Genomic DNA, 25,857 nt, shown 5'->3' on the forward strand with positions numbered 1-25,857 from the left:
GGGCTCCTTTCCTAGAGCTGTACATGCATGATTCTGATCCTAGTCAGCAAACCAAGTCTTTGAGAACCGATCTAATAGGAAACCTCCCTGGCCCGTAAGGGTCACTGAGGGAATAGCTCTGCACAGGCTTTAACTGAACTGACACTGAAACCACACTCATACTAAACCCCAACTAAGCTAGCATTTTTTTTTTTAAAGATTTTATTTATTTATTTATTCGACAGAGATAGAGACAGCCAGCGAGAGAGGGAACACAAGCAGGGGGAGTGGGAGAGGAAGAAGCAGGCTCCCAGCAGAAGAGCCTGATGTGGGACTCGATCCCATAACGCCAGGATCACGCCCTGAGCCGAAGGCAGACGCTTAACCGCTGTGCCACCCAGGCGCCCCAAGCTAGCATTTTTTTATACAAATACGGGATCATATTTTGCTGTATACTTTGCAAAAATAATAAATACTTTCTTAATGGTGAATAGCAAAGGCCCACAGTGTAGTTACTCTGTGACAATGAGGCTGCTATTATGGGGAATGATTTACTCTGTGACTATACTATTTCATAGTGTTCACCTCTTATCTGTTAAAATGTTCACTTTTCCTCATTTATTTTTAAATAAAAATGCATACTTCTTAAGCAATATTAGAAAATGTATATATGTCCAAGAAAAGGAAAAATTATGTAAAGATTTCTCACCCATTTGCTTCCGGTCTTATTTTTTCTGTACAAAAGTTTTGTTTACTGTATTTTCTCTAAAAATTACTTTTACATCAAAGACCACTTATAAGTATTTTCTGGTTGAGGTTATTTTTATTTTAGATATAAAGCCTGTAGAGTATTGCATACAGCTTGTTCCCATTTCAAGTAGTAATGCAGGAAAAATTTTTTTGCAAATATTTTTTCATATTTGTGGCTCTCTTTACCAAGAGATTATTGAGGCATAATTGACATGCCGTAAGTTTCACGTAAGTGTACAACTTGGTAAGTTTGGACTTACCAAGTTGTAATAATACAACTATTACTGTATACCCTTTTTGTAACACCACCACAATCAAGACGGGGAATATATATACATCAGCCCCCAAACTGTCCCTTTTTAATGCTACCCTCCTGTCCCTCAACCCCTTCCCTGCTTTCTGGTACGATAGTTTAGTTTGCATTTTCTGGAGTGCAGGTATATTTCAAAATAATTTACAAAATACAATTTATCGTGACATCTATTCTCAAATTGGGAATTAAGTGGCTGATATTATCAAAGTTGTTTTCAAAGAGTCTCTATCAACTCACTTCTCCAGCAACACGTACAAAAAAGTTTGTTTTTGCACACCTTTGCCAAAACTGTTATAGTAAACTTATTGAACTTTTCTGTTCTAAAGGGAAAAAAAGAAAGTTGTTTTGCTCTTGTTTTCATTTATTTTCATTGGATTAGAGTGAAAAGAGAATTTGTTTCATATGTATTGGTAACAGATGTTTATACTTGTAAAAATTCCTTGTTCCTGTCATTTGTTTAGGTTTGTATGGGGATGTACATTTTTTAAATTAATAAGAGCATTTTTTATTTTACAAAATTTAGCTGTTTGCTATTATAGATGTTTTAACTGCTTTTTAAAAATCATTTTGTTTTTTTCTCCTGACAGAATAAAAATTCTAAAATTAGTATATAATAAAGGTATCATATCAATTCACTGGGAACAAAAGATGAATTTTTTTTCATAAGAAGTTTGAGGGTAACTGACATTCATTTATAAGCAAGCAAATAAACAAGCAGGAAAAGTTCATTCCATAACTACATGGCATCCCCCAAATAAAGTCCAAATGCATCCCCCCCCCAAAAAAAATCACAAGTGTACTGGAAGAACATTGGTAAATGTGCCTATAATCACAAAGTAGAAGGTTAATCTAAGAAAAAACACAAAAGTCGTATGATAAACCATGCTTAAATAAATATTGAATATTTCTGTTTTCAAAAATACTTGTAATTTTTAGGTAATCAAAACATGCAGTTCATAAATTTGACTAGATCTGGTTATACAAAAATTTACACATACACACAGAGCTATTTTCCTATAATTTTTATATTCTATTTATTCTGCTTGTATATTTAAATGGGATTTTTATAATAAATTACAGCAATATATTTTGTGATTAAATCAATATTTACAAAATAAATGATGACTTCACTCTTAGACCATATTATATACTCTGAAAAAAAATCATAATTTTAACCAGAGGAAAGCTGATCATTCATGTATTTTCAAGAATTCCTACAAAGCTCTTTTTACTGCTGTTAGAACTATCTTCCAAGGAAGACATTGTTTGACAAATTAATAAGTGAGAAGAGTCAACTAATATTCAAAGCAGAGGTGATAGATAAGCATATATACATTTAAAATTTTTCAATAGTAAATTTAAGATGTGAAATTTATTAATGTTTTATCTCAAATATGTTTTCAAAAATATATTCAGTTTTAAATTAGAATATTACATTAAAATTTTGTCATTTTCAAAATAACTAAGGGTACTAAATTAAATTTCAATAAAAAAATTGTCAATGTCTGAAACACCTGGCTGGGAATGACTTATGAATATTTCAGGATATTCTATTAATCACATACCTATTTTCATTATGTATGTCCTATAAATAGTAATCAAAGTAAGCACAACTTGATACATTTGGCATGGAAAGTCTAGCTAATCAAACCATTTAAAGTCACTTTCATTACTTCTTTAAAAATGCTAACATCTTATTTTGATGTGTAGACTAAAGGGGTGTTAAAGTGCTTAAATTATTATCACAACTAACATTATGATATGTGGTCCAAATTTAATTAATATTGAGCCCACCATACTCTGGATATAACTTCATTGGTTATTCTTGTCCATACTAAGTGGAGAGACTAAAAGACAGTGCTCTTTCTTGTTTTGTTTCATTTTTTGCTTTAGAGAGAGAGCACATGGGTGTACCCATGAGCTGCAGAGGGAAGGGGCAGAGGGAGAGGGAGAGAGAAAATCTTAAGCAGACTCTGCCTGCACTCATGACCCTGAGATCATGACCTGAGCCAAAATCAAGAGTCTGATGCTTAACCGACTGAGCCACCCATGTGCCCCTAGAAGACAGTGCTTTTAAAATTGCTTGAAAGAGTTAGGAAAAGCTTCATGATGAAATCATTAGAGGCATTGTATGTTCCAGGAAACTTGACTCTCTCCATAGTACTTCTGATTATGAGAGGATGAAAAGAGCAGTATATTTGGTAGAGTGGTGGAGTGAGCCTGTATCATTCACAAGGGCTGCAATGAAGGCTCTGAGTACAAAGCAAAAAAAAAAACCAAAAAACAAAACAAAACAAAAAAAAACAAGTTTTGATTTTTTAACTATAAGGTCAATATATCTTAACCTTTTAAAAACCATGTTGTTTTTTAAGGCTGAATAATATTTCACTGTATATACCACTTTTTATCTATTTGTATGTAGATGGATATTGAGATTGTTTCCACATCTTAGCTATTGTGAATTATGCTGCAATGAACATGAGAGTGCTAATATCTTTTTGAAATCTTGATTTCAATTATTTTGAATAAATACCCAGAAGTGGGGTTGCTGGATTATATGGTAGTCCTATGTTTAATTTTTTGAAGAACCTCCACACACTTTTCAAGAGTGGTAGTTCTATTTTACATTCCTACCAACAGTATACAGGGTTCCAATTTTCCCACATCTTCACCAACACTTGTTGTCTTCTGTTTGTTAGTTTTTAACATAGCCATCCCAAGGAAATTCTGCAGTATGTAACAACATGGATGAATCTTGAGGACATTACGCTAAGTGAAATAAGCCAGTCACACAAAGACGTATACTACATGATTCCACTTACATGAAATATCTAAAGTAGTCAGTCATAGAATTAGCTAGTAGAATGGTGGTTGCCCAGGGTTGGGAGGGAAGGGAGAAAAAGAGAGTTACTAATCCATCGACATAAAGTTTTAGGTAAGCAAGATGATTAAATTGTAGAGATCCACTGTACAACACTGTATAGTCAACATTATTATATGGTACACTTCAAATTTTACTTATTTTTTTTAAAGATTTAATTTATTTATTTGACACAGAGAGAGAGAGCGCAGAAATGGGAGGAGCAGCAGAGGGAGAGGGAGAAGCAGACTCCCTGCTGAGCAGGGAGCCCAACGTGAGGCTCGATCCCAGGACCCCGAGATCATGACTTGAGCCGAAGGCAGATGCTTAATTGACAGAGCCACCCAGGTGCCCCACACTTAATATTTTATTAAGAAGGTAACTGCCACTAAATATTTTTATCACAATAAAATTAATTTAAAATTAAGAAAAGAAAAAAAAGGAAGGAAAAAAACCTGTTTCCTTTAGTTTTGTTTTGTTTGCCCATCTTCTACATTTCTCTACCAGGCAAAAAAATAATTTTTTTTTTTCAGTAGTTTGTATGAAGAAAACAATAGATGCACTGAACTTGCTTTTTTATGTTATATACTGCCAACTCTGCCCTCTGATTTCCTGGGGATGAGACACTTCTCTCCATCTCCCAGAGTTAAGAATCTTTGCTACAGCCTTGGGGACATCATCGCTTGTTGAACAGATATTAGGTATCACTACGTACATTTAACCAAGGATTTTGAAGAGGACAGAAATATGAGCAGATAGGCGTGGTCGGCATATTTCTCTGGCAGCACTTGATGGGAGGACTACAAGGAAGATCATTAACTGTCACAGGTTCACAGAAGAGAAGAAAGAAACAATATGGAAAATACCAGCAATACAAATATGTAAGATACTATGGAAGAAGTAGCTGTGATTGAGGATGTTAAAATTGAAAGTCTTGGTCTGGGTATTCAAAATAAAACTCTGAGAGCATGTGTGTTGACGGTAAAACCATGTTGGGTCTCCAAGAGCAGATGAGTTTCTGAGTGTCACCATATTGCACTTCCTGTGTTACTGGGCTGCATACAATGGTAACACTGGGTACAGGGAGAAGGAATATAGGTCTTGATTACTATTTCCGGTTAGCTCTCACAGCCCCCTACACGAAGATTAACATTTTATGCCTAATCTGGTTTAACTGGAAATGTATCATCTTACATGAATGGAAGACCTCATCTGTGTTCCCTGTCCTTCTTTACTGATTGCCTCCATTCTTACTTTATAGGGCCAGACCTCAGAACTCAGCAGTGACTTGAAAAGGGAGTCTGGTTTATGTATTTCTATTATAAACCCTTTGGAAGGCTATTAAATATGTTCATTAAATTTATTAAGGTACGAAGTAAGGAAAAGTTTTATATACTTTTGGTTTATAGTTTTTTTTAAGAAAAAAGTTTTCCATTTTATATTATCTTAAATTGGTTGATCTATATTTCTTTTAGATTTTTTTTCATTCACACAAGAAAAATGGTGCTATATTTTAAAGTATACATAGAAATAAAATGCATTGGAGCAATATCACAAATCTGTATAATAACTTTGGGTGATATACTACTTTTAATTTCCCTTAAAATCATATTGAGCTACTTTAGAAAATATAATATTGATAAGTTTGCTGAAAGGACAGAAAGAAGTCATATAGGGGAAAGCACCTTGCCACATGAAGTCTTTGTTCTAATTTCAATGATTCTACATATATATGCTTAAAAAGAAACTTAAGAGATCCATCTTAACTTCTCCTAGCCTTGATTCTTCCATGTATAAAGTGAGAGTGATAATGGTACTTCAAAAAGCATAGCTATTATGTTCTTTTATACATTTTCTTTGGTAGGAGGACACGTGTAAAAGTGACAACTGAAAATTAGTGAATTAGCTCTAGGTATTATGTTTTGATTTTGAAAGTCTGGAAATTTCAAGAATATATAGTCAATTTGGTTCATGTATATAACTGGTACAAATATCCTTCCCTTCCCAATCGTGAAAAAAATAGAATGGAGAAGTTTAACATGTAAGAAATACATATATTCTTTTCAGTAACACATCTCTGTTATTTTGCTTCTATAATTTTTTAAAGATACTTATTCCTCCTAACAGGGACTTTTTAAATGATCTGGGACAATAAGGTCACCAAATTTGGGAAACAGCTGGTATTTGCCTGTTTGATCAATACTTACTGTGAAACACCAAAGGATTTCATGGCTGCCATGACAACCATGGGTTTTCTGAACACAGCTTCTGGTTCTAAGCATTTTACAGCTTTCAATCAGCTGTAGAAATAACCACTATATCATGGCACAGTCAAATATATTAACATGGTCATAGAGCTCTAAAAGGAATTAAGACACAAGCTAGCATTTACGAAATGTAAGAGTTCTACACAATGATACTATATTTTAAAAGTAAGGGAAAACTTTACAGTATATAAAATAAATTTACAGAAAAAAATAGTAGTTTTTAATCATTAATCTCAGGTGTTTTACTCCAGTTTCCTTAATGAAAACCAGTAAGCATGAAACAAGTAAGTACAAAATACCTAATCATTTTCCTTAAGGGATTTAAATAATTACTAATAAACAAGGCTCAAAGCACATACAAGGGGGTATGCATTGTAAACCATATCTATGTGACATAAATATTTTAAAAACTGAACTGTAAGCTTTTTCACATTGCATTGCAGAGATGAGTAACCTGTGGCATCTGAAGCATTTTGAGTGGCTTTATAGTGAGTGTTCAAATCATAGCACATAAAAATGTTGAGGCACGTATTCAAGGGCAGCTCAATTCTCTTGTATCCTCATAAAGAGAGAGGAACAACGGCCTCTTTCTTGGGTACTTAAGATGGGAGCAGTGCAGAGAGAAATGGAGAGAGAAAAAGCAATATTAAGAACAATAACAAAACTGTGTTGGGCTTTTGAGCCCAAGGTCACCATTCCTAAGACTTCTTTTCCAGCTATCACTCCGATTCCCAAACTCCTCCAAATATCTCCCAGGTCTGCTTCTTGGAACATTACCATGGCAGTGGGAGGAGAGCGGGGAGGAAGGCTCATGTGCATTTTCAGGTCTCCCATCCTACTTGTGACAAGCACTAACTACATCTAAAAGGAAATCAGATGTGATTCTTCGCAACTGCATGGATTTTATTCAGTTGAGGAGGAAGAAAAGGGGCATTGAATCATCTCTGTTCCAAGCACGGTATGTGAAAGCCACTCTCTGACCAAGTTGTTTTCAGAGCTGCTGCAGTTTGCCTCCCTCACGAGGCCGTTGTTAAAATTAAAAAGCATATAAGGGAACATCTGGCAACTATAAAATAATCTACAAATAAAAGGAACTCTCCAACACAAGAATGTTGCCAGTGAAAATTCTCAAAAATTTCCTTCCAGGCGGTATTACGTCCCGTAAATGACATGATAAAATTCCCCTTAGATAGCCACTGAAGTTGTAAATGAATTTGTGGAATTGGTAGCCCTAATATTGTGAATGGTTGGGTAATAAACACGGAAATGGTGGACCAAACCTTGACTATCTGCCTTAGATTAGTCAGGATAAAGAAGAGTATGAAATACTTGAGTACACGCTATGAATTTTAAGAACCACACCTAGCCTCAGTTAGATTTATAAATAAAGGAAAAGATTATGCTTCATCTTTGCGGTAGTTGTTAGCAAAATCTATTTCTGGCTGTGCTAATACTTTTTCAACTAAAGGAGGAAGTGTCATCTCTCTCCTAACCAGAAGGAGATTTCCTACGCTCCACAGGACTCTTAGTTTACCCAAAAGAGCATCTTCTACCCTCGCCCTCAATAGTATGTGCCAAACACAGCAGCTGACCTCAGCTAGGGGCCTCCCCCTGTCCTGCATTTTCCACTATCCTTCCTTTAAGGTTGAATTCCCTTGGCCTACGGGAAGAAACAAAATAGACCTTTGTATACAGGTGTTCTACGTTTACATAAATATAAATGCTAAGGACTTGAGAATCAGTTTCTAGACTAAAAAGACAACTTAATTATTCAGTAACACAACCATGTTTATTATATCAAGATTGTTTTCACTGAAACACTCACTAGCCTAAATTAGCTTTACCTCTTTTTTTCCATATCATTTTTACCTCAGAGCTGAACACAATTTTGATGGCTAAATTGGTGTTTCAGGCCATATAAAGGGCACCTTATCATATTGGAGATTTTCATTCTGTTTTAGGACTTTTTCCTTATCTACTTATAAAATCATAATTTGTATTCTACTAGGATATACAACTACTTTCAAACAAATAAACCAGTCACAAATTAGCTATCTTATCTTTATAGTCTGTGTTTCAATATATAATGAGTCAAGTTTATACAGCGAGGCAGGAGTGGGTCTGAGCGAGTGTGGCTTATGTGTGTGGATGTGTTTTCATGTGTTCAGGGACAATACTGCCAGATTAAGGTACGCCAGAATGTAAAGATGTTAAAAATAGTTTTCTGTTTCTTTCACAAATTTTAGCCTCCAGCTAACAAGAGAAAAGTAAAATCAAATAAAATAATAAGTAAAGGAAAGTCATGAAGAAGTTAGCTATCCCCAAAGAAGAAATGGTGAGTTCAGGTGCCACTACTTTTCATCAGAAATTCCCCAAAGTATCCTGCACAGTCACTAATCTATTCAGCAACTCATTTTAAAAATAAAAGGTAACTCTTACTCTCTAAGACTTTCTACCACAGCCTTCTCCCCAGCCAACACACACTGTGTCTTGTACTTACAGCCAACCTGGGGTAAATAAGGAGAATATTCTGGTTTTTATATCCTTTGTAGACTTTAATGAGAGCATGGTGCACCCCAGGATCCTTGGAGGAGGCAATGCCTCAAGCCCATGTCAGGGAAATAGAAATTCATTAAATTTTATGTAGCCTGCATATCTTTCACAAAATCTTTTTAACTACTTCCTATTTCACCTCTTTCCCACAGCCAGATACAAGTATAGGTGCCGGAAATTATTGAGAAAGATAGCCGTCTCCCTCTAATTGAGAAGTATTTGTTCTCAAGGATCTCATCAGGTAATGTGGCAGCCTTTGCTATGCAGAGAACCGCTGTGCTGACCACATAGCATTTGCAATCCCTCTCCTGAACCACGATGCTGTTGATGGCCTCTTGGTGTGAAGACCAGCCAGCCAGTCAGCCCTCACACTTCAATGAAGACATAGGCACAAGATTTAATAAAGCTGGTGTAGAAAAATGGGCCAGGTGAAGAAGTTCAATAGTGTTTACCTCTTTTAATGCTCGACTCTTTACAAGCAATCAGTTTTTGCTTGATTATTTTGAAACAACACATTTTGACACAACCATTCTGATAACAGTCAATTTAATATAGAAGGAAAGAATGGCCTTGTGAAAGCATTAAATTTAGATCTCGTGTCTTATTCCTCAATTGTCCAGAGCTTTTACTTTATACCGTATTCACAAATGGCTATGATTAAATATTACCTTTATAATAAGACAAAATAAAGATCTATGTTCAGATTGCAATATATGTTCATTTCCAAGGGAGCATCAATTTTGACTCCCAAATTTTGAGTTTCCAGAATGTTAATAATGTTATATATAATAAGTGTACTGAGAGATAGTTGTTAGAAATGTTATGAAAAACTGGGTGTCTTACACCATTTGGAGATGATGAGTGATCCCATTGTTTTTATTACTGCTTTTCCATGGGTCTTCAAGTTTATGGAAAAAAAAATCAGAGAATTTAATATAAAGCAATCATGGATATGGGTGAGTCCTGAGAGAAGGAGCATGTGCTTGTCATAACAATGGATGGATATTGTCACGTGTGCAAGATGGTTAAGCATTGATTCCTAAATGCAGGAAGTTTGTGCCAGATGTGGCCTGGACACCAGAGTCCCTAAGCCTCTGTGTAAGCTCTGTCCAGCCTCAACACCTGCTCTCTGCACAGAGCCGACCTCACCCACACCCTTATTGTGGGATGAGGTTAGTTCAGGGATAAGGGGAGGCTGATAATAATAAAGGCTGAAAGCTTAATAGTGCCTTTTTAAAGGTATGTCAGAAACAACCTTGCATCAAAATTTCATGTCAAAGTGGCATGTCTGGAAGCTTCTAGCATCAAAATGCTTTTGTCAAAGAAGTTGCATAGGTCGAAGGAGCCCCATCAAAATGTCATATACACATCTAACTCTTCCTAGCCCAGGCACAAAAGAAGACAAAGATGTCCTAAGATGAACGAGAATTGAAGCTGTTACTGAAAGGCCCCAGAGAAGAGCAGAATCTGGTTATTATGGAGGGAGGGGGAGAGTGGGTAGAAGAGTAAACAAACAAGTAAGCTCAGTGAGCTAAACAATCCTTCAATCCTTTTTGTTCTTTTACCCTTAAACTGTTAAAGGACAAACCCCAAAGGTATTTAAATATTCCTTTCATCAAAACTTTCAGTTTAAGCTCTCACAAGGATTAGCATTAGTCACTTGACACAATAGTTAGGTTTTTTCCAACCATCTTAAAATATGGCTTCCCAACATAGTGGCAATTCAAATACATACCAAGCATAGAAATAAAGTGTTTAGTAAGGATGAAATGGAATACAATTTTCTGTAAAAGCCAAATCCCATTTTAAGAAAATCTTAATGGTCATGTGGATAATTTATTTTTTTCAATAATAATATATTTTGTAAGTGGTTCAGTTTGAAGTAAGGATAACTAAGGGCATCATTTTCCTGTCAGAAACAAGATATATTAGAACAGCTAACAGACCTTTCTTCATTTATAATTTCGATATCTCATAAATGAAGAAAATTCTGACTTCTAACTTGGGTTTTAATTTTTTTTTATTTGAACCTCCTCTAGATGCCACAGGGCGTATATTGTTTGAAGAGACTGTAACAAGTGGTCTAAGAAGTAACATATTTTATATGGCTTTTGGGGAGGGGACCCTGACCTTTTGGTGTAGTCACTAATCCAGAGTTCCTTGCTGGGTTCTTTGCATGAGGAACATTTTAAAAAGACTTTACTAGTATATTTAACATCAACTTGGGGTCTCTTTTCAATATATACATACGATCCTACCTGTGCATAAGCTACTTTGTTTGACCTTTATTCATGATGTTTTCCATCTTTCCCTAAAAATTCCATGCCAGATTCCAGTATGATTAGGCTCTGTGGTCTCCTTCCCTCAAGGGCATCTAAGCTTCTTCCTTATTCTCATCATTGATAGCTAAGAATAATACAGTCCCCAAAACAGGACAGTTACTGCGGTAACCATTATATTTTTGGAGGTCGTACTTTTATTTTATATTCCTTATTTTTTTCTCATCTCCCAATTTCTTCATTTTTGGTTGTTGTTCATATTTAGTGTTGATCCAAGTTGATCTTGCACTGACAGCTTATATTCAAGTTTGCAGATAAAGGAACGGTGCACCCATATTCAATCATGAATATGGTTGGATGTATTTGGACCTCCTCTCTAATCTCACCATCCCTTCAGTTCTGACAACTGAAGTTATGACTCATCCTTAGCTGTATCAGTTGTGGGGGGTAGTAGATCTCTAATACAACTTCTGAACTTCAACACAATTTCACTGATGGAGCATATTGATAGGAAAGCTGTGAAAATCTACACACTGACCATTATGGTTTAAGGAAATCCTGCCAACTCAAGATCAGATGGTCTAGCTGGGCATCCATAGTTGTAGGGGGAGAAACAAAGAGACAAATATTTGTATTTGTCTTTCAAATATTTGCGGTAAATAACACTTTTGCAAGAAAAATTAAACTGCTAGTTTATTCAGGCCTGGATTATAAGAAGAAAAAGAAATAAAGAATAATAACGTCACCAATTGTAATCTGTTTCCCAAAGCTACTTATCGACTCAACATCATTTTAAGAGTCTTTTGCTTTTCATTTGCTTTCACTCTTGTTTTTGGTTTCTGCCACAGGGCTTTTCATTCACACAACAAAAGCTATGGAAGAGGGACGAAATGTATTTTTGACAAAACAGGTGCTAAAAATATAAATAAAGAATATGTGACTGCTCTGCAGCTACTGGTGGAAGAGAGATGAGAAAATCATTCCTTTGCCCCTGGGTTTTCTGAGAATATACAGAAATGAAGAAAAAACTGCTTATACACAGGTCTCAAATGAGATCATCACCGTTCAACAAAATTATGATATGAAAAATGATATGATATACATTTTTATGAAAAAATGAGTCAGTTTTTTCTTTAAAATATTTGAGTACAAAGGGCCACTTAAAAACTTAAGAAGTTTACGCTTTTTGAATTGTTTTGTAACTGAAGAGATTGAGAAAACAATGACAAAACCTAAAGAAAAATTAAACACAGTTAAATGTAGCTCCGTACCCCAACACACACACACACACACACACACACACACACACACACACACATACTCATATACCCACATGCATACACATCCATGCACAAACACATGCACACACCCCAAGTCACACACATAGCTCCAAAGAGCTTCACAAACTTGTAGCAGAAAACATTTCAGCAAAAATGGCTAACACAGGACTGTAATTACATAATAGTGAGTTAATTACTTTGGGGGAATATTTTTTCCTATTTCTTATAAAAGCAAATTTATATTTACATTTATTATTTCAAGACTATTTAAATGATTTTCTTAATCAAGTTAGAGCTGTTTAATATTAAAATTATATCTGGCTCTTTTCATATCACCTGGCTCAATTTGCTCCTCATTTTATAAATGTAGAAAATAGAGTCTAGAAAAGGTAAGTGGACTTTCAACATTCACTGGCAGAAACAGGACAGGAATCCTGGACCACTCATCTTCAGTCTTATGCTGCTTCTTCTACACATTGCTACCCTAAGGTGCCTGAATGGCTCAGTGGGTTAAGAGTCTGACTCTTGATTTTTGGCTCAGGTCATGATCTCAGGGTCATGGGATTGAGCATCACGATGGGCTCTGCACTCAGTGGGGAGTCTGCTTAAGATTCTCTGTCTCCCTCTCTCTCTGCTCCTTCCAGCCCCACTCTCTCCCTCTCTCTCTCTCTAAAATAAATGCATCTTTAAAAAATTTAAAAACAATAAACATTGCTACCTCAGTCCCTCCCCCAGCTGTTAACTTTGGTTACATATTTCATCAAAAATATGATCTTTCCTTCTTTAGAAATTTAGAGCTGAATTAATTAGCTAGTGCAGTTTGTGCAGAGAACAGAAGATATATCAGGTCCCTCCTCAAGCTCCATTTTATCACTTCATCATTTTCTTTAATATGTGGGCTTCAATTTCACTTGGAATTTAAGATATAGCAGGAGATCTTTTGTAATCTTCCTCCTAATCTGTTTATAACTATGCTCCTGAAGTTAGTTTTTTAATAATTACACAAATACTTGATTGATCTTATCGCATGACTAATGAAACTTTTTAAAGACCGTCATTGGCTAAGGTGGAAAGGGGCTTGGGGGATGGGCAAAATAGGTCAAGGGGATTAAGAGGTAAAAACTTCTCATTATAAAATAAATCATGGGATGAAAAGTACAGCATAGGGAATATAGTCAATAATATTGTGATAATGTCTGGTGACAGATGGTGACTATGCTTACGGTGGTAAGCATTGAGTAAAGTATAGAATTGGAGAATCACTACGTTATATACCTAAAACTAATATAGCATTGTATGTCAACTATACTTCAGTTTTATTTTCAAAAAAAAGCTCATCATTGGCTACTGTATAAAGTCTAAATCTCCGTCGTTCAAAGCATACTACAATCTGACCCCGAAGTAATATACTACTTAATTTTTATACACTGAGCTTAGCCAAAATAATCTATTTTTTGCTTTCCTTTTTGTACACATTGTACACTTTCTTACCCATGACTTTGAACCGAACTGCTTCTACTCCCTGGAGCTCTCATCACCCTCTTTTGAACACTTCCTGTGCGCACAGTGTTAAGAACTTTACATCCATTAACTCGTTCACTTCCACAACAGCAGCAACACTCTGTTTTGAGAATATAAGTAGAGCACTGAATAAGCCAAGAAGTCTAACTGTACGATTGGTTTGTTGCAAATTTTAGTGAGAAGAATTTTAAAAAACCTGTCTCCTAAGATCTAGTCAACTTCAGGCTAACACCATTGAAATGAAACATTCATTTCCTTAATTTCCACAACAGAGAGTATTGAATTCGTATGGTATTATTGAGCTCAGTGTATAAATGGGAAGACTGAGGCTCAGAAAAATTTAGTAGTCTGCTTCCGACCAGTGACTAGTCGGGTAAACCGGACTTCCACACGGCACTGTCTGCCTCCTAAGCCCATAGCGTTTCTGCAGCTCTTCCCCAGGCGCCGTAGACACACGCGTGTACGCCAATATGCGAGGCCCAAGGCTCATTTCAGACTCTAGAGTGGTGACAGAGACCCGGTCTCCCCTAACTCTTTAACTTCTGACGTTGTCAGGCTTGCAGTAACCATCCCGCTGACTTTGTGTGTGTCAACATTTTACTTCAGCATCATACGACATCATACGACAGCATTATTTCACTTCCTCGCCAACTTTTTTTGACAACCAACTTATTCTCCGGCGCCGACTGTAATCTTGCTGAAAATTTTCTATTTTCTTTTTAAATAGTAGCCGGCACCTTATTTCCTTTTCCAATATAATAACTCTACATGTAACAGCACAAGGTCCCATCAAATATAGCCAGAGAGCAAATGATTCAAAAAATATAAAATACTGTGATTTTAAAACACATAATTAAGAGTCATAACCACTTGGGACCTCTGTTTTTTTCTCTATATTCGTAAATAATATAATAACGTAATAAAATATATTTTTGTTAGAAAGAAACAGTAATTGTGAGGATAGCTATTAACTCTTAAGTAAACACTATGTGACAAACACTCCCGAGATTAATTTCTTATAACCACCTATAAGCAATTACGCTCATTTTGCAACAAGAGGAAATCAGGGATCAGAAAGCACAGGTGAGATACTTCAGGCTTTGGACGTGAGTAAGAGAGCTGGGATTCAAACCCATATGCGCTAGGCTGCAAAGCCTAGACTCTTTTTGCCATAACATCTAAAGAGATAGCATATGTTATATTGCTTTGTTTACTGCAAATAGTAATGAAATATTTCCTTGATTCTGAAACAGAATCAAATAGAGAAAATATGACTGAGTTAATACTTTTCTTAAGGGGGAAAAAGATAAACTGTACGTGTATATCTGATTTCTTAAGTATTGATTTTTAAATTGTCAGAATGAAAAGAAAAATATATTTTGTGATAATTGAGGAAATAAGTAGTTATAGTTGCCTCTATCTTCTTGAGGAACAGTACTTTGTTTTACTCGTCTTTGAATTCTTGTCATTTTCTCGTGGCCCTCATACAGCAGAGACTTTAGAGTGAAAGAAAACCCGTGAATGGAAATAGTCCTACTCTTTCTAGCACTGACACTGAAACAATACGATGCTTGTGGCTCAAATAAACACCTTATATGATCTATATCCTGATGTTTCTGCAGTCCTCGTAACCATGGTGAACTGTGCTAACTCCCACTGGTGCCCCAATTTATCAGCATATACTATTTACATAACACATACTGTAAATGCAGATTAGTCAGCCTGAATTCTAATGTGTTATCTAAATAACTTTATTTCTGATTTCTGGGTGGCATCAGCTGCTTCTATAGAAATAGTATATACTATGAATTAGATCAAAGTCATTTTGAATTTTTTATTCTAATATGTTGACTCAAGATTAATATAGTTGGTACTGTTAAAGATATAATGTATATGCAATATTGATCAGAAGGAGAACTTACATTATTAGTGTGGGGAAAAGAAATCAATGTTAATTAGCAGAAAAATCAAATATGAAATAATATATGAAATTGAGAGAATGTGTTAAGGTTACTAAGACCTTGTAAATAAACAAACAAAATAAGCAATGCAAGAACTACAGCAGTTGTACATTATTTTAACAATGTGGGATCGGAATGCAAGTGGGGGTTTTCGTAAGCATCGTTTAGATTCCAGATAATGTGATGCTGCCACTCCCGGTTGCCATGGCAATAGGGTTCCTACCATATAGTAATATTATTATAAGGAAAACCACATGCAAATTTAATAAATCGTATTTAGAGATAGAACTATGTGCTGTCCTAGTCCTATCATGGGAAAAACCTGAGAAATCTGACATGGACTGAGCTAGAAAAAGAGTAAAGATATGATGGTATTCATTTAAAATATTTATAAAAGATTAAGAAGTTAGGTTTAGTTTTTATGTTAGAGCCTTTTGCTATGGCACAATTGTTTCTCCTACTTACAGTAGTCAAGGTCAGTGTAGATAATTAATGATGTAGCTGCAGATCCATTGTGTGCAACCAATTCTATCCACTGACAACAATGCTTAGAAGGAAACATAGACTTAGTAAGTCACAGAAGTACAATATCCTTATGATCTGTGCCAACTGGTGTGTAATCGGAGCAACAGTATTAGATGCTTACTAAAATTGCTCTCCTGTTCCTAATTATTACCCAGGAGAATTGTGTTCACCAGAAGGAATGGGTGGGGAGGGTAGAAAGCAATCAGTTTTGAAGATTTGCCCAAAATTAGGACATTTTGAACAAAATTACCATATAAATGTTCTCCTTATTTAATGCTTAGATATATTCGGTGATACTCTAAAGTCATGGCAAGTTGTTCTGTTTTAGGTGTTTAGATTGTACAGCTTAAGGTATAATACACTCTTCTGAGTTGAGATGTCCACCTCGTATTCATTAAGCGTCACACAATGACTGAAAGGCACTCTAAGTCAGATACGTCAAGATACCAACAACTGTAGTAGAGAAGTGCTATGTATCTTTCACACGCCAAGTTGAATAAGCAAGAGTTTGGAACTCAGGTAAACCTCCCTGGAGTCACTGCTTTACTCTTTTTGGAGGAATGCCTTTTGTTTTTTTATTCATGAAAAATGCCATTGTTGTCTTACTTATTTCACTGCCAATTTAAATTTTAAAAATATAAATATTAAGACAGTTTACATTTTGAAAACACCGTTTTGTGAGTGTAGGATTCTTGCAGCATTCCTAACCATTATGTGGTACATTTTGCTTTTCTCTCCTGAGCAGATGTGCAGAAGTTAGGAGAGGAGAATAGGAGGCATGTTCAATTGGGTCCCAGAGTCAACACTGTTGTGACATCCATTTTTTTTTTTTTTTTTAAGTAGGATCCATGCCCTGCGTGGAGCCCAACATGGGGCTTGAACTCATGACCCTGAGATTAAGACCTGCGCTGAGATCAAGAGTCAGATGCTTAACCGACTGAGCCACCCAGGCACCCCCATTTTTATAAAGGAGCTAAATAAAGCTCCTGACAAAGAATGTGTGTGTGTGTATGTGTGTGTGTGTGTGAGAGAGAGAGAGAGAGAGAGAGGGAGAGAGAGTGTGTGTGTGTTACAGGTGGGTAGTAAAGAAACTGAGAACTCGGATTGCCAAAATACCTTAATAGACCCTGGTGTATGTGAAGATTCCATTTTAAAAAGCAACACATGACATCTTAGATACCATCATGTTAGTAGTTCCTCACTCCCAATATGCAACAAGAACGACAATCACAAGTACAGCCCTATAATCGCATGGCCGTACTCAGTAGCAAAGTGCTCATCCTGGGGATTCAGAGTGCTTATAATACTCTTTTCTTTTTCTAAAAGTAAAAAACAAAAATAAAGAAGTAAATTATTATAGAAAATTCTGAGACACCTCAGGAAAAAAGATCCATAGATGAAGAAAGATTATAAGACCCAGTTAAGCTTTTATTATCTTGCTTCATCTCAGTCTACACTTTTACTTAAATTTAGTAAGTCAGGACCAGCATTAAGGCCAAGCTACAAGATCCAGACCCTCCCTTCCCTAGGAATATTATCAATTATAACAAGATCCAGAATATGGCAGAGACGTTTGCACCTAATCATGGTATTCTTATTGAAATTTTTTTCTTTTATACATAGAGAGAGAGAGAGAGAGAGAAGGGGGGAGTGTATCAATTACAAAAAAACAAAAGCATGTTCTTAAAAGAAGCCAATACTCTATCCAGTGTGGCAGCGTGTGTAATTATTTATGTTTGTGATTGTAAGATACTTGGCTTACTTTTGAATTTCATTATTTAGTCATATCTGTATGCAGGATAAAAATTCAAATTCACTGGGAAATTTTGAGATGTGTACAGCCTTATGCCTCTTAGCTAATCTTTGTTTCAAGTAGCTCATTAAAATTATGTTTATATCGGAGGGAATAAAATCACAAGTCAGAAGAAAATACTGATTTATCTTAGTCATGTCTTTACACAGCCAATCTATCCCAGCAAAATTGTTCATGGTATACTTTTACAAATCCCCTGAAGATTGGACAATTACAAAGTCACTGTAAAATGCCTCTTTCACACAGCAATGAGTGTGCCCAGTAAGTTCTGCCTGCTCACCCACCTCCAAGAGCCAAGCTCTTTTGTGGGTTGCTTCAGAACTCAGAAACTGAAAGGATAGCAGAAATTCACAACCCAACCTTCCAGAGTTGCTTTTTGGTTCTTTTTAATCATATTTCTTCAGGCTCTGATTGCCCCACTGTGATCTTACCACTAAAGTGAGCGAGTCTTATTCGTTTCTTTCATAAACACCTTCCTTCATTCATAAACACTTCCTCAAGTCTTCCACTGTCGTAATCCTGACAGCCTGCAGGGGTTCATAACAGTTCTTTCTCTAACTTGGATCACGTTCTTGGCTTCCCTGAACCCATTTTTATTTGTAAGCTGTAAGGTGAACATTCTCTCTATTATCCTCTGATTTCGAAAGCCCTTGCGTTCGCCACAGGTCCTGAACACAAATCTAAGAGTTCTGTTGCTTAGCAGTACATACTTGGAAAACATACTAAATAACAGGTCTTTCAGTGCTGATGGAAAAGTGATGCTCAATTCTTTCAGTATTTCATGACGTTGAGCCATGTAAGCCCGTTTGTGATGTTTATTAACACATCACATGCCAAAGTCATGGGCATACACATACCTATGCGTGTGGTTGAGTGTCTGAGGTGCGTAAGGATAAATGTGTATGCACACACATGCGAATGGGTAATATACGTGGTGTGTCATTGATTTTAAAGCACTTTGATATCAGTGTGGCATCATCATTATTATTACTATATTACAGATACGGAAATGGAGACTCACAGTGGTTAATATTTTGCCTAAGGTCACGAAAGTTGTAAATGACAGAAACCGAGACTCATCTGAAATGACTCCAAATTTGACAGTTTTTTCTACAATATTTTTGTCTCTCCTACACAATCCTGTAAGAATTCTTTAGATTTTCCCATCTCAATGTTGGTTTTTACAGCCATCTAATCATATTGTTTTCTAATACTGGGGCTCTAGTCCAAGAACTAATTACCTCATCTCTTTGATAATTGTCTTTTAAGGTTAATTGACTCCACTTCACTTCTGTGTTTTTATATAGCTGTCAGTTAAAATTGTTTTAATGTCCTTGCCTGCTAATTCTAACAGCTGTGACAGCTTTGGGTGCATTCCAATTGGTTGATTCTTCTTGTCACTCTAGGTCATGTTTTTTGTATGCTTGGCAATCTTTGATTGGATACCAGAAATTGTGAATTTTACATTTTTAGGTGCTGCATATTTTGGGGGTTCTTAAAAACACTCTTCATCTTCATTCTAGGGTGTAGTTAAGCGCTCAGAGACAGGACTCTCTCAGGTCTTGCTTTTATGATCTGTTGGGGGGGGGGGGTTCGTGCAGTCCTCAGTCTAGAGCTAATTAATCCCTCTCTAATTGCCTCAACTGGTTCTTTTCCCTGCTCTGGGGCATTAGCCAGACTGAAAAATTTCATAATTCACAGAGCAGTGGGTAGGGTTCTCAAAAGGCAGTTTCTCGGCATTGGGGAATAATTAGCTGTAGACTGCTAACTGCTGCTCTGGTCCTACCATTCTTCTATTTGTCAGGGTAAAAGAGGTTTCAGTTGCCCTATTTCATATTGATTCAGTGATTAACCCTGAAGTTTGTATTAGTCTTACTTCCTTCTAAGCACATTTCCTTCTTTTTCCTCATCAAACTTTAGTTTTCTCATCTATAAAACAAGCAAAATAATAATACTTATGCACACAGAGTCATTGTGAAGGAGAGAAAATGAGGCAATGCATGTGAAGTTTTTAGCTCTTTCCTGGCATAGAGCACTCAATAGATGTTAGCCATCGTTATTATTACTGAGTGCAGTTGAAATTCCTGTGTGACTTGCATGTTAAGTAGAATCTGGTTTTGCACCCTCCTCCCTATCTGATTTATTATTTTTGGTCTCATAAACAAATTCTCTAGTTTCAATTTTTTAGTTTCATTCTATTTATGATTCAGAAACATCTCCATGACTTCCAAGCCTCTGCCTTGTTTCTCCCATTATTATCAGAGCATGTAAGTTCTTTCTTCTCATAATTTTCATCCACTTAGATCCTTCTATCCATTTGTATCCATCTTAAGTCATTATCTCCAAACCCTCTCTGATATCTCTAAATCTCATGGATCCCTCCTCTTTCAAATTTTTACAACACATAATCCATGTAACATGATTTAGCAATTAATTTGACAGTATTTTTCACCATTGATTTTTCACCAAATAGACATATTCCTTATTGGTATTTTATTTTATTAACTTTTTTCTCCCCTCATAACTATCACTCTGCTTCTCACAAGTGATTAACAGTACTTGGTAATTTATTCACTAACATTTTTAATGGAGTATTCTTTTATTATTATTTTAAGCTTTTTCCACTTTTCATAACATAGGAAATTTACATTTAAGAAAGAGCTGTTCAGATTTGCAAAGCATACATATCATTTTGCATGCTTTATTGCCAATATGTATAAAATTATTTTATATCAGGTTTAATAATATTTGCATATTATATGGGCCACTTATGCTTACTATAGTTGTTTCTCATCATTCACAAATTTTGAATTAGCTTCCTTATTAAAACTTATTTGTAACATTCAAATCCATACTCATGGTATTTTTCACAGTCTTTCATGGACATACACAGAGTTGGAAATAATATGAGTCATCTAACGCACACATTCCCAACTCAGGTCAAACAAGGAGGCATTTGCAACATGGATGGACCTTGAGGACATTATACTGAGTGAAATAAGTCAAACAGAAAAAAAATAAATACCGTATGATTTTACTTATATGTGGAATCCAAAAACAAAAACAGAAACACCAGCTCATGGAGAATAGACTGTTCATTACCCAAGGCAGAGTTCAGGGAGAGCAGTGGTAAAACTGGTGAAGAAGTGAGATAAGTCATTCAGAGAAAGAAAAATACTATACAATTTCACTCATGTGGAATTTAAGAAACAAAACAGATGAACATGGGCAGGGGGGTGAAGAGAGAGGCAAACCATGAAACAGACTCTTAAGTGTATAGAACGAACTGAGATGCTGGAGGGGAGGAGGGCAGGGGAATGGGTGAAACAGGTGATGGTGGTTAAGGAGTGCACCTGTCATGATGAGCACTGGGTGACGTATGGAATTGTTGAATCACTATACTGTTGACCTGAAACTAATATAACAATGCATGTTAACTAAAATTAAAATAAAAACTTAAAAAAATGAACAAAGCGAGGGTCAAAAAATGAAAACAAAAGAAGGATGCATGGCTTTCTTGGTTCAGCTCTCACACTGAAAATAGGTGTCCTTTTCAGTCTATTCTGCGTTATGTTTTCTGCATTTTTGTGCTTTCTGTTGGTGATTTCTCTGTTTAAGCTGGCCCATGAGCATAGTGCTAACGTTCTGTTTAGTGCTCCTAAGCATGAGAAAGCTGTGATGTGCCCTCTGGAGAAAATATGCGTGTTAGATAAGCTTTATTCAGACAGTAGTTAAGTATTCACATCCCTGAGTTCAATATTAATGAATCAACAATATATACAGAATAAGATATTTTCAACAGAAACACATAAAATAGGTAATATTGATTAGTTAATGAAAATGTTGTAACCAGATGCTCACACGAAACTAACTCTCTATTTCTTCTAGGAACAATGGTTTCATACTAGCTAATTCAGTGTTGGCAGTGACTGTATAGAAAATATCTATTATGAAAAATGAAAATTGACTGTAACTAGTGTCTTACCTTTACATGATTAAGGAGATGTAGGACAAAAAGAAAAGAAACCGTATGAACCTATCTCAGTGAAAGAAACGAATCTCAGAGAGTGAAGGCAAAGAAACTTCACCTGACCGCACTCTAGCTGATTAAGTTGTTTCCCGTGGGAGCATGGGTTAAGAATTCAGATTCTGCTATCCGTGTATATTGCAAGTAAAACATTAAGTAAATGTATGGCAGATGTGGGAGCCAGGTATCTCACAGGAGTAAAATTTGTAAATATGCAAGGGAGGAGGTTAGAATGAACCATGTAGTAATGGATTAGGGTTGGATATATTAATATGAACTCATGTTTAGTTTAATAGAGTTAAAAACGGTTGCATATAGAAATATTTATAAATATATGTATATGCATGGGTTAGCATACACATATATGTTTCCTTGCTCTGACAGTTGAAAAGGTCTGATACCCTAATAGGAGCTCAACTAGAGCCCAGATCCTAGTATCCTTCTCCAGCAAAAAGGAACCAGACTCCTAGGGCAAATGATTGGTTCTAAGAAATATATTTTCCTTGTGCGGGAAATATGCGATAAGAGGCTACAGAATCTTAGGGGGGCAGAAAGTGACGAGGTGCTCAATAAGAAGAAAAAACTGATGGGGGTATGTCAGAGGGGCACAGGATCCAATTAAAAGAGCTCCCAGTGGCCAAAGCTGGAACAATTTGAACAGGAAATTAATAAAATAAAGTAATATGGGATTATAGCCTGAAGTACAAAGTAAATATACACGAACCCATACTGACATAAGTAAATGACCGAATAAGAAGATACAGGAGGGAGAAAAGATAAACCTTCTTTGCCTTAAAAATTCCAAAAAACAAACGCAGATACTCTGTCCAGAAGGAGAGGGAGCATAAATATCCACTCTCTTAAGTGTGAGTTGTGCATAGTGACTTCCTTGCTAAGAGTTCAGTAAAGAAAAATGGAGGGGGAATAACCTACAATGGAGAAACGGGACAGGCACCACCTCAGCCAGTCAACACCAGCCATGATTAATCGTGTTGATTGTGTATTCTCAGGCAGAGAGTGATAGAAATGGCACTTGGCCTCCGAGATCTTCCTCCCCAAATGCTCACAACCCCTGTCTACTCATGAGATCGTTTCCAGTAGAGGGGTACCCAACAAAATACAGGACCGGCACTCCACATAGTCATCAAGGTCATCAAAACCAAGGAAAATAGGAGAAGCTGTCACAGTGAACAGGAGCCTCAGGAGACATGGCAACTAAACGTGTGTGACATCTGGGCAGAGACGAAAGCGAGGACATTGTAAACCACAAGAACGGCCAAACGTCCTCCTTTCCTAACACCAGTGACTGTTGCTTCTTAACTAATCACAGATTTAGTTCCTATCCTTTCCTTCAACCTCCTAGATTTGAAAAAAAAAAAAAAAAAAAAAAAAAAGCCCTTACTATAGTTAACCTACTTCCCGCCAGCACCAAAGCAGAGCACACCTCCTGCTTTTGTAAACCCTCCTTCAAATTACGTAACATAAATCAACCAGTCTCTTCTTAAACTTTCTCAGTGAGGTGTCCTGTCATGACCCATGGTGCACAGTGCTCCTCACTGTAATACTAATACACCCAGCTTTGTGTGACTACAGCTCTGTTCCTGAAGGTCTTTGGTGGGCATCGACCAGACCGGACACACGAGGGCCAGGACCATAATGCAAGAATACAGGCTGTGTGAAGCAGCTTGGGCTTAATCCTGTGAGCAACGGGAAGACTGATGGAAGAATTTTATACATGGAATAAGATGCCTTAAACTGCATTTAAATTGTGACAATTAATATGTAAACAATAATGTGAGGGATAGAAGAGTGTAGTTTAGGAATTGCTGCCAGTCAAACCTGACCCTGAGGACAAGGTAAGAATGGAGGGGACAGTGATGCATTTGAGAAACGTTTACTAGGCAAAATCTGAAGTCTGTAGTAATTGGTAATGAGAATAGAGTGAGAATAAACCTTCAATCAAGGATATTGATTACTGGTTGACCACATTATTGTCTCACAACTGATTGCCTCCATCGAGGTGTCCACACTGCGGACGTGTATAGGAATGGCAGCATGAGAACAGAATGGGTAAGGCACACACAGTTCATGATTTGGATTCAAATACAAGGCAGATTGCTGTTTTCACATTTAAAATTCTACCACAGTAATATAGTACCAGTGTTCCTAGGTTGGAGGCATTTTGAATTCAAGGAATGTACAGTATATGCTTGATAAAAAGTAGCCAAAAAAAAAAAAAAAAACCCCACCCAAATTGTATATTTGATTTTTTTACCTAGGAGAAAGACCAAGAGTTGACAGTTTCCCTAAAGAAACAAAGATATCCCTTGATGAAAATAAAGATAGCCTCAGAATATTATCAGTTCCACCTGACTGAAAACTTCACAAGGGCAGAGAGTATGTCTGTCATGTCTATTATTTTATTCATAGCACCCATCATCATACCTTCTGGTATATATTAAGTGCTCAGTAATTGATTAATTAGTAGAGAATGTAGCCCTAACAGAGCCCAATGACACCAATGACAGGTTGTGGAAAGAACTGTTTAACAGGGCAGCAGCCTGAAACAGACAGCTACTAGCAGACCTCGAACACAAAAGCCAGATACGGCTGTCACAGCAGGGGAATCAGGTTGAGGTAGCACACAATTTATGCTAAAAGGGAGTGTTCTCGCTGTGGGTTCCATGGCAGAAGAGATGCAAGACCGCAAGTGCTCAGAGAAGAGGAAGGAGATCTGTGTCTATAGATTTTTGGCAAGGTCAATAAAGTCATCATACTAGGTACAGTGCTAGGACACTGGATGTTGAGTAAGCTGCAATAGTTTCCCCATCTAGGACAGGTGTGGCTAGGAAAGTGAATCATTATCAGCTGGGATGTTTTCACACTATCATTCTATCCCTAATCTAGACTTTGGCAAATCCCATGAGATTACGTGAAACACAGGATGGAGAAGTATGAGAGAGCCCTTTGCAAAACCAAAGGAGAAATGGAGAGACAATGACAGTGGATTAAGAGGAAAAGCAGTGACACCCAAAGTTCAAGTCTTGTTGGTGGGTTGCCTGGGTGGCTCAGTCGTTAAGCGTCTTCCTTCGGCTCAGGGCGTGATCCCAGGGTCCTGGGATCGAGCCCCACATCGGGCTCCTCTGCTGGGAGCCTGCTTCTTCCACTCCCACTCCCTCTGCTTATGTTCCCTCTCTTGCTGGCTGTCTCTCTCTCTGCCCAATAAATAAATAAAAATCTTAAAAAAAAAAAAAAAAAAAAACCTGGTATGTGTAGAGACCGAAAACGATCTGGCGTAATCTTTGTGTGGCTCGGTCTGATACCAACTCGCTAGGAGACAATTGGCTCTGGGCTAAGATACTTTAAAAAAAAAAAAAAAGAAAGAAAGAAAGTCTTGTTGGAATAACAGCCAAGCCTCAGAGAAAAGGGAGTGGTGGTCAAAATTAAACCCAAGCAGTTTGTGTAATATTCCTCTACATCCATTTTAACTGTTGAATACGTGCATTTTTCCTTTATCTCTAATATAAATAACCTCCAATAACGTAAAAGTAAAAACATCTGATTATTAAAGTTTTAAAAAATTAATTTCATCCAAAGAAAAAACATCTAAATTTGAATAGACTCTATGCAGGGCAACCTCAGAAGTCCAAGCAGTAAATACATTATGGCACATCCCCTCCTCCCAAACCCACCAACTACATTACATAATGAAAAATAATATTTTTTTTC

Source organism: Ursus arctos, unplaced genomic scaffold (genome assembly GCF_023065955.2).
Source record: "Ursus arctos isolate Adak ecotype North America unplaced genomic scaffold, UrsArc2.0 scaffold_20, whole genome shotgun sequence".
Classification (NCBI taxonomy): Eukaryota; Metazoa; Chordata; class Mammalia; order Carnivora; family Ursidae; genus Ursus; species Ursus arctos.